The sequence below is a fragment of the Colletes latitarsis genome, chromosome 8 (genome assembly GCF_051014445.1).
Source record: "Colletes latitarsis isolate SP2378_abdomen chromosome 8, iyColLati1, whole genome shotgun sequence".
In the NCBI taxonomy this organism is placed as follows: domain Eukaryota; kingdom Metazoa; phylum Arthropoda; class Insecta; order Hymenoptera; family Colletidae; genus Colletes; species Colletes latitarsis.
In genome coordinates this window covers 13,038,199-13,049,139 of record NC_135141.1, presented here as the reverse complement: position 1 = coordinate 13,049,139, position 10,941 = coordinate 13,038,199, and positions in this window count along the sequence as shown.

Below are 10,941 nucleotides of genomic sequence, written 5' to 3'. Positions count from 1 at the left end.
ACCTAGAATATTCTGGTCTGTCGCGTATATTGAAAACAAAGCGGATTAACGGCTAATTACGGGTTTAAATAAATCGAATTAACTCGATCTTCAAACATACCGCCCCCCTTGCACGGTCCGTGCAATTAACATGGGGAGCCCTATTCGCGGTCACTTCGCGATCGAAACACATAAAGAAGGTTGCAATGTTGAAAAAGAATTTTTTTTGTTTTTGTACTTGAAAAATTCAAGGTACTTACTCAGCGGCGAGATCGGCCCCGTCTGTCCTCCAGCACCTGGAGGGTGGCGAGGTCAGTTTCCGCGATAGCGGTTCTGTCCGGGGCGTAGCGGTGCCCTGGACGTCTGTGGCGGGGGCGTTGTATGATCGCGTTCAGGGGTTCCCGTGTGCGGTTCCTGTTGGTCTCCCTGGCCGGCCCGCGGTTTCGTCGCCTTCTTGTGAGGTTCCTCCTGGGTGGTGCGGGGGTGGCGGCTGGCTGCGGGGGCCCTCCGGCCGGTGGTCTTTCCGCAGCGGCAGGCGTCTCGTGGGTGACCGCCTGTGCCGGCTGCGTCCTCGGGGTGGTGGTAGCGGGTCGGAACACCAGCTCGATCAGCCGCCCACCCCTTGCCCACTTTAATTTAAAGTGGCCGCCTGGGGCCTTGCATCGCAGCCTGCGCGTCGTCCATGGTACGTGGGCCGGGATCTGGAGTATATTCTGCCCCAGGTTGAGTACGAAGGCCGGCGGCTGGGTAGCTGCCGACCCAGGCAGGACCTCGGTGACCACGGGGGTGGATGTTTCGTCCGTCCTTTGTTCGTCCTCTGCAGCCCTGGAGGTTCCCGGCTGCGGCTGTTCGACTAATTGTAACAACCGGTCAAATTGCCGGTTGATGTCTTGGGTCCGAGGGGACCCCACTACCGTCACTAGGCTTTCTTGGCTTCCGCTTGAAGACATATTGGCTATGTTTACGTATCGCGAGAACTGGGCGAGTTTGTCCGCGGGTCCCGCTTTTACGCGTGGACCCTCGCGGATCGCTCCCTTCCAGGAAATTAGTCGGATAGTAGGGTATCACTTTCCCTCTCATCCTTCTGTCTCCAGCGACTTAGGATATGTGGGAATCAACACCGTTTTGGCTTCAAACGGCTGTATTCCCTGTCCTTTTCTCTGTACAACAGGATTCGGGACTTTGTTTATCCTATGCTGCTCCTTCGTCGGCCGTTGTCGAAGTTGACTCATCGACGGGCAGTCTACACAATCGCGTAATTGGACGCGTGTATGTAGATGTCGCTGTGCGTACTTTTACCACGCGTACACGTCTGTCTCGGCCTGGTAATACTTCCTCAATTCTTCCCATTTCCCACTGGTTTGGGGGAAGAAGAGGGTTTTGTACTAGAACCAACTCGTTTGGTTTTAACTGCACTTGGGTGGTGCGCCACTTATAGCGGTTCTGGAGGTGCGTGAGGTAATCTCGCGTCCAGTGTTTCCAGAGCTGCTCATGGAATTTTTGGATGGCCCTCCATCACATAAGCCGCGAGAGGGTTTCCGTTTCCACGGACTCGACCGGGAGTGCATTCATCGGTCCTCCAATCAGAAAGTGGCCCGGTGTTAGAGGTGCATAATCCTCGGGACAGTCGCTTAAAGCGGCGATCGGTCGCGAATTCAAGCTCGCCTCGATCTTACAGAGTAATGTCTGCATTTCTTCGCTTGTGGGCGTAAATTCTCCGAGGATGCGTTTCTGATGATGCTTCACCGATTTCACACCGGCTTCTTGCATACCACCAAAGTGGGGTGCACTGGGTGGATTAAACTTCCACGTAATGCCCTTTTGACCGCACTTCGTTCTCATTTCTGGTGTATGATACACCGCATTGAAGTGTTCCTTCAATTCGCGATCCGCCCCTACGAAGTTTGTTCCGTTGTCACTGAACATACAGGACGGAACTCCTCAGCGAGCGATGAATCGGTCGAAGGCGGCCAGGAACGCACTCGTCGTATAATCGTGGACGAGTTCGATGTGCACGGCTCTTGTGGCGAAGCAGACGAACACTGCTATGTACGCTTTGTGAGCCGTTTTTCCACGACCGGCGGAGTCGCGGACCCGAAACGGTCCAGCGTAATCGACTCCGCAGTTCGCAAACGGTCTTGCTGCGCGGCTGCGCTCCGGTATTAAATCCTGCATGATTTGCGTGGATGTGTTCGCTTGCCATCTCACGCATCGTATGCATTGGTGGATAACAGTGCGCGCTGCGTTTCGGCATCCGATGATCCAGAATTTCTGTCTCACCGTGTACATGGTTAATTGCAAACCCCCGTGCAACGTGTCCACGTGGCATTGTCGAATTATCATGTTAGAAACATGATGTTTCGGCAATATTATCGGGTGTTTGGTTTCCCATGCCAGCGTCGCGTTCTCCAATCTTCCACCCACTCTCAAGACATGCTTGTCATCGAGGAAAGGGTTCAGGCTTTTCAAGGGAGACGTTGCAGGGATTCCCTTGTGCTTTTCTAAACACCGGTACTCTTCCGCAAAATGCGTACGCTGCAAGTAGCGTGCAATTCTTCCCGTAGCACGCTGCATTTCCGATGCTTCGACAACATTTGCATCGAATGACCTCTGTTCTCCTGCCAGCGGCCTCCGGAGCCGGAGGCAGTAGGCGGTGACTCGTAACAGTTTACTCCATTTGGATAATCGGAATACAAAATCCTATTCCTTTTGTGGAGTCGCCAAGAGAGTATGCGATGCGCGTTTACCCTCCTCGGTCTCGAGAGAGGCCGGTGCTTTCGGCCAATTTTCTTCTGCTTGTCGAAGCCATTTCGGTCCAGAGATCCATAACTCCGACTGAATGAGTTCCGCAGCTTCTACACCTCGCGAATTTAAATCTGCGGGGTTGAAGCGTGTGGGAACGTGTCGCCATTCAGCTTTCGGGAGCGAGGTCTGGATTTTTGACACGCGGTTGGCTATCACAACCTTCCATGTCGAGGCATGCTTTGTCAACCAGGCGAGTGCAATCGTAGAATCTGTCCAGCAGATTATACGGTCCATCTCTATGGGGAGGGACCGTTTTACGTGCACGACGAGCTCGGAGAGAAGTACAGCCCCGTTCAATTCTAGAACGGGGATGGATTGTGTTTTTATCGGAGCCACTCGTGTCTTTGCCATTATTAACGTTGTAAACACTTCATTGGTGTTCGTTGTCACGCGTAAATACGTGACGGCCGAGAAGGCAGCGAGCGACGCGTCGCAGAATCCGTATAATTCCACAGAGACTGCGTCTGCTCCGTATCGGATCCACCTGGGGAATTTTAACTCCTTGAGACTGCTCCAATCCACGCAGAACGTGTTCCACGTTTTTTGCGTATCCGCGGAAATTTGATCGTCCCACTGGAGTTTCTCCAGCCATTGGGACTGCATCAAAATTTTTGCGCGAATTACGACTGGTGATAACCAGCCGAGCGGATCGAAGAGCTTTGCAATTTCCGAAAACAAATTTCTTTTTGTCAGCGGTAACGCAGACGGTTGAAATCGTTGCAGATTGAAATAGAAATAGTCTCCGGAAGGGATCCAACGTAAACCAAGCACTTTTAGTTCGGAATCATCGAACAGAGTGAGGTCTACGGCGTGGGAGTGAGCGCTTTACGGAATATTCTGCAATAATTGTGCCGAATTTCCAGCCCACTTTCTCAATTTGAACCCACCTCCCCGCAGGAGTTCGCAGACTTGCTTGCGAATTTTCTCGAGCAGGGATTTGTCGGGCGCTCCCATAAATACATCGTCGACGTATATATCCTTCTCGAGAATCGGAGCAGCGAGAGGGTACCTCTCTCCATCTTGCTCCTTTAATTCAAGAAGGGTACGCATCGATAGATATGGGGCGCACGCCGTACCGTATGTTACGGTATTTAATTCGAACGCTTTAAGCGGTTCGTTTGTTGACGTGCGCCAGACGATGCATTGAAAACGACGGTCCTGTGGGGCGACGAGAATTTGTCGAAACATTTTCTCGATGTCAGCCACCAACACGTACTCATACAGGCGCCATCTCGTTAAAACCGAGGTGATGTCATTCTGTAATTTTTGCCCTACGTGTAGGACGTCGTTAAGGGATCGCCCTCCGACCGTTCTGCTGGTTGCATTAAACACAACCCGCAATTTGGTCGTTGCACTTTCCGTGCGTATGACCGCTCGGTGCGGAATGTACAATCGTCCTTGGTCAATAGGCTCAATTTGAGTCATGTGACCTAATGATTCGTACTCCGCAAGGAACTCAGAGTATTCTCTGTCGAGGGTCGAATCCGCGTCGAGTTTACGTCGCAGCCTTGTTAACGCGGACAGCGCTATGTGGAGCGAGCGTCCTAACGCTTCGTCCGGCCTTGAGTGATTTAAGGGCAATCGGACTATGAACCTTCCGGTCGCGTCCCGCCGGACGGTTTTTCGGAAGAGTGCTTCGCACTCTTCTTCCACCTTGGAGCGTACCGAAGTTACGGGGATTTCTTCGGTCTCCCAGAACCTTCGAATTGCGTAGTCTAGCGATTCGAGACCAGTGCAATGCAGCGTTCTTATGGTTTTCCGGGCTTCACCAGCAGCGTTTATCGGCCCGGAAATAACCCAGCCGAACGCTGTTTCTTGGGCGATGGGACCATTGATCGACCCTCGTCGGAAACCCGCTCGAATTATCTGAGCGTAAAGGTCCGCGCCGATAAGAATTTCTATAGTTTTGTAACGCGCATGTCCGACGCGGGACCGCGACCCGAGCACCGTCACGGCCGAGTTCCCGCGACCGGTGGTTTCCCGCGCGGCCGCTAGGCGTCCGCGACTTCTCACCGCTAATTACGCGCCGCGCGAGTATTAATACCGGGCCACCGGCCGGATTCGGGGGACTCGTGTCTTGCTCGTCGAAGCCGAATTAAGTGGCGAGAGATACGTACGAACCATACGGGTCTACACGAGCTCCGACTTTTTGCGAACACGAGAGTGCAAGGGGCACTCTCGCGACCAATCCGCCGAACCTCCCATAACCCTGCATACTGGGTCGAACCGTTCCTTCTTTTCTACCCTGGCCCTACCGACATCGCGGCCTCGTAGCAGCGTAGGTAGGGTATTGCCTGACTCCGCACCCACTGTGGCCTCCGACCGACAGCGCACCTCCAATAACCCTGGATACTGGGTCGAACCTCTTCCCTACTTCCTACCCTGGCCCTACCGACATCGCGGCCTCGTAGCAGCGTAGGTAGGGTATTGCATTACCGTCCTGCACCGACCCCTCGGCCACCTCTCGCCGCCCACCGAACCTCCAATAACCCTGGATACTGGGTCGAACCTCTTCCTTCTCTCCTACCCTGGCCCTACCGACATCGCGGCCTCGTAGCAGCGTAGGTAGGGTACTGTATGCCCTCTCCCCTCCGCTGAGCGCCTGAACGCTCATTGCGCCGCTCTCTTCGAGCGACTGACCGCTCGCTGCTCTCGTCGAGCGACCGACCGCTCGCCGCGCCGTCCTCCGTAGCCGTATGTATAAGTTTTGTAAGTAGGTTAAGTTAGCAATAAACACGCTTAAAACATCCACCCGGCCTACGTCACTCACCGCTGCGAGCCCTTGACCGCCGACTGAGTCGGCACCGCCCACCTTCCTCCACGTCCCCCTCGAATCGGACCGTCCAAGGGGGAACGGTCACAGTTTGATCGGCTGCAGAATTTGCGTCGGCCAGCGTTAATCCTCGGAACGCATTGTAAACAACCGCGCTCGCCGTCGGTGTGCGGTAGGTCGTGATTTTCGGCACGACGTACGCGTTTCCAGTACACACCGGTTTCGCTTCGTTCTGCGAACCGAGGTTTAAATTTACGCTATATTTTATAGCTTGCGTTTGACCGCCCCCCAAGCCCGATACCGTGGCTGGGGTTCGTATCCGCTTAAGGTTGAGGTCGTTAGCCAGACCAGCGGAGATAAAGGACGTCTCCGAACCTTGGTCTAACAGTGCGCGAGTGATTCGTGTCGCACCGTTCTTACCAAATACGCGCACTCGTGCCGTAGCTAACACCACAGGCCTCGGTGCGCCTGTACCGAGCGCGGTACAGTGCGACGTCGAGGCCGGTTTCACGTTAGCATTCGAAGCCGAGCTTTTTTGCCTTGGCTTTGATTTGGCCGATCGCGTTGGCTGGTCACTTACACGACTTTCCTGTTTTCTGCCGTGTGCGTTACTGGTTAACGGCCTCGCACTGGCTTCCTCTCGTGTGCATTCGTAGTGCAGCAGGCAATGGTGTCCCACTGCACTTGTGACACACCAGAGGGCTCTGGCACTGCATTACGGTGTGTGAGGAAGCTAGGCACTGCACACACCATTGACGACTTCGTACGTATTGACTACGCACTCTCGCCGGCATCACTTTAAAGTTATGGCATTGCACTAATTGGTGTGGCCCAGCACAAAACCCGCACACTTCCGTTCGCACCGGCCTGACTCGTCCGTCGTGGTCCGAATTCGGCCCTCTTGGAATGGGAACCGGGTTGGAATTCACCACGACGTTGTGACTCCTCATGGCCTTTGAAGCGACACTCTTTTGTCGAGTGTCGATAAGCTTCGGTGCTCGAGACTTCATTTCGGGCGCAAGGGCTGCCTCTCGCCGGTCTTCGTTCATCGAGAGCAAGGCTTGCGCATGATGGTCGATGAATTTCCTAACGTCTTCGAACGTAGGGTACTCGGTCGAGGGGCCCAACGTCCTCTGCCATTCCAACTCCAGTTTTGGAGTGAAATGTTTCGTCCAGTGAGCGAGCAGCCATTCGAACAGCTGCTCGGGGGTTCCTCTTTTTCGGAGGGCAGCAATCGTCTCTGTATAATCCACAGTGATTTGCTGCATGCTGGCCAAATCGTTTAAATCGATCGGCTTCAAGTACAGCAGTTTGTCCAGCAGTTTCCCGGTTATCAGGCGTGGAAGGCCGTATTTCACTTTTAACGTTTTCCAGGCTTCCGGGGAATTTCGTCCGACGATTTCAAATGACGAAATCGTCGCGAGAACCGGTCCCTCCAAGCATGCGTTCAGATGAAATAATCTCTGTACGTCCGAGAGCGATGCGTTTCGGATCACACCGGAGGTGAAAAGATCCTCGAAATATTCCCATTCTCGAGGATCGCCTCCGAATTTCGGCAATCGCTGTTTCGGGAGCTCGATTAGCATGTTGGGTGGCTGTACTTCCGTTGTCGCTGGTTTTGCCTCAGCGACTATTCGGTCGATCTCAGTGGTAACGTAATTCTGGAATTCCTGGAATTCGTTTTCCGCACTGAGGAGGTAGCCCGGCTTAAACAGCACGTAGGCTTGTCTTTTCGCGACGGGAATCATTCTCCGCACGCTCATGTACAATGTTCGGGTATCACGCCATAATTGTGTGGCGTATGTGAGTTTTTCCTCAAGGAGTTTCTCCGAGTACTTGGCTCTACCCATCTTTTTTAGATTAACGGTCAGTGCTTTGAGACGATCGAACTCTTCGGTTAATTCCGTGAGTTGATCCTCAAGGTCGGACCGCGACAGTTCCTCTGATACCGCCATAGTGATTTATCGAGGAGCAATCAACTGGATATAACTCTGTCGTGGTAAAATCTTCACGTACAAGAGTGTTCACTTTTTCCCCCGTTCCAATCAACCTCGTTTCCATCCGGCTCGAAGGACCTTATGTTAGGGGGAAGAGGTTTGGAAATGCCTCGCCTAACGGTGGTCCGGATCTCGAGGGAAGGAACAGACGGAAAATAAGCAGTACAATTATAATTTTTATTTTCGTTTAATCCGAATACAAGGATAAGCCTTTTATTTCGTTTCTTTTCTGATCTCTTGTACAGGTTTTGGGTTATAACCGGCCGACGTCTGCCAGACGATGTTGTTGTGCGGCCCGCGTTGTTACCCTGAAACAGAATGAGACACGACTAGGCGTTAAATACCTATCGACGTGAGTCACGTCGCTTGTCTTTCTCTTTTCCGTACGCTCCTGGTCTGCGCTTGTCGCACCTGGGAGCGGGAATCTTTGTCGCCGCGATACGCAGCTAAGCTAGTGGACTGTATGTGTGTGTGAACGTTCCCTTTAAACCGGGAATCGCTCGCTTTCTTCCAATTATGGAAATTCGTCTCGGTTTTTTCTGTTCGACTGCAACACATGACTGTCGCAGGGGAGGGTGCCTAGAGGGAGGTTGTAAGGCTCCAACCGTCACCCGGTCCTCGGCCCCTTACCGTCTTCGTATGCGTGTGTACGGAACACGATGTGGTGCAGTCTTTCAATGGCGTATAGGACGTCTTACTATTGAGACTGACACCCCGACGCCTTGTGAGTCGCGTTCTACGCGCAGTGACCATACAAGACTGGCGATCAGAGAACAACGCTCTGGCATTTGCCGGAAGCTGGGCTTAGAGTAACTCGTCCCACGCTCCGACTAGAAGGCGGCAAGTCCACCCAGGGTATTTGTGCCAATAAGGCCCCTTTAGGTGGGTGTAAGGCCGTTCGATTAAATCAAGGGAGGATCGAGTCTTAACCTCAATACCTCTCGCACGACCGCTGTTTGCAGCAATACGCGGAAAATTCGAGAACTCGATGATACCAAAGAGTTTCCCGCAGTCTTTTAACCGGGTCGTACTTACGACCGAATCGATTAACTGGTTTGATTCAACAACCGGAATTACGCGCAGTTTACTGGGGGCAGTTTGCTTACGCAAGCTAATCCCGTAAAGCTGCGGCTATACGTCGGTTGTCCGCGTTGCGAAAGTTCGAATAACTCGAACTTTCAACGTTGCGTGGGAATCAACCGTTAGAACCTGAGAATTTTCTTTATAGTTTTCTTAATTTTTTCCGAATGTTCGAATGACTCGAAGCAATTCGGATATTGCGAGGGCCTTTTGATTTTCTACGAATGCTCGAATAACTCGAAGCAATTCGGAATTCTTTTAATTATGCGAAGCGTGATCGGTTATCGATCCGCGCTTGGCAGGCTCTCGCTTTTTAAGTGACGGACGAGCACGAGCTGCCGAAAAGTACGCGTGAGAGAGGGGGAATCCTCCGACACGCGGCGCTGTCGCCGTGGCTCTCGTCCGTCTTTATCTAATATGTAATTGTCGCACCTTCTCTATGGTCGAGCGTTTAACCGAAAAGTTCGAAATCGAACGTTACTGTAATGCTCGCGTGACTTACAGAAAAACTCAAGGAGCGATAGTTTTTCTGCTGCCTTCTGTTTCGAATCGCGGACGCGTCGACCTAGAATATTCTGGTCTGTCGCGTGTATTGAAAACAAAGCGGATTAACGGCTAATTACGGGTTTAAATAAATCGAATTAACTCGATCTTTAAACACTAAGCCTAACTTTTCAGATAAAATTATCTTTTCTTTATTTCTAATTTTTTTATAGAACACTCCATCTTTTTCTATTAATTTTGTTTTGGTTTTCTGCAGTGTTCTATTTTCTTTTTGATCTGTTTTTATCTCCTTTATTTTTATTAAATTAACTACTCTTAGCATTTCTTCTATATTTTCGAGCGGTTCTAGTACCGGATTTCTGCTCAAACTATCTGCTTCGATGTTATCTTTTCCCAGAATGTATTTAATTTCAAAATCGTATTGTGACAAATAGTAAGTCAACTCCCTAAGTTCCTCATCCGTTCTTGCTATTATGTTCATTCCTTCTAATGGTTTATGATCTGAAAATATTATGAACTTCCTTCCAATCAGCCAGTGCTGCCAATACTTTACCGCTTCCGTGATTGCCAGGCATTCTAAGTAAATTGCTTTTTTCCTTTTTTGTGTATCATTCAATTTTTTTTGAAAAATATGCTACTGGCTTTTCTTTACCATTGTTTTGTATCTGTTTAAATATTGCACCAATGCCTTCTAGTGATGCATCTGTGTAAATTCTTATTGGTAAATTCTTATCAAATATTTCCAACACTGGTTGAGAACACAATAACTTTTCTATATCTTTAAAAGATTTTTCGCACTCTTCAGACCATATAAATTTCTCATTTTTTCGTAATAGTTTGTGTAATGGGTCTAGCAGTATTGAGCTTTTCGGTATATACTCATGATAGAAGTTTATTTTTCCGAGGAACTGTCTAATATTTTTTTGGGTTTTCGGAGTGGGAAAATTTTGTATCGAGATTAAATTATCTTTCACTGGTCTTACTGTATTGTGTTCTATTATATGTCCGAGATATTTCACTCATTCCGTTGCAAATGTACATTTTTTTAATTTTAGTCTGAAACCTTCATTTACTATTGCTTTTATTACTTCTTCTATATGTTCTATATGTTCTTTGAATGATTCTGAAAAAATTAAGATATCGTCTATGTAATTTTCCGAAAAGTCTTTTAAATTGTGCTTTCTCAAGATATTGGATGAAATTCTCTGGAACATAACTGGTGATGTTTTTAGTCCGAACGGTAGACACATCCATTGGAAGTGCCCGTCTTGTGTAACGAATCCCGCTTTCTGTCTATCTTCAATGCGTAGTGGAATTGACCAAAAAGCGGAATTTATATCTAGTGAGGTGAAGTATTTACAGTTTCTTGTTTTCATTATTAAATGTTCTATTAATGGGAATGGTTGAGCTTGTGGTATGACTACTTTGTTCAATTCGCGAAAATCTATACACAATCTTGATCGTTTGTTTTCATCTCTTTTGAATGCTAGGGTTACTGGTGCTGCAAACAGGCTGTAAGATTCTTCAATTAACTTATTTTCTAGTAATTTTGCCACTTGATTTTCTATTTCTTTTTTATACACTATGGTGCATCTAGATGGTCTCTTACTACAATATTTATCAACCCGTAAATCTATTCGAGCTTCATAGTCTGAAACAGTGCCTACATCATATTTATTTTTTGCGAATATGATGTTATACTTTTCTATAAGTTCTTTTATCTTTATTTTTTTTATACCGTCCAAGTGATTTAGATCCATTCTTGTTTAAATATGTTAAAAAACTATTTAAAATCGCGTTAGT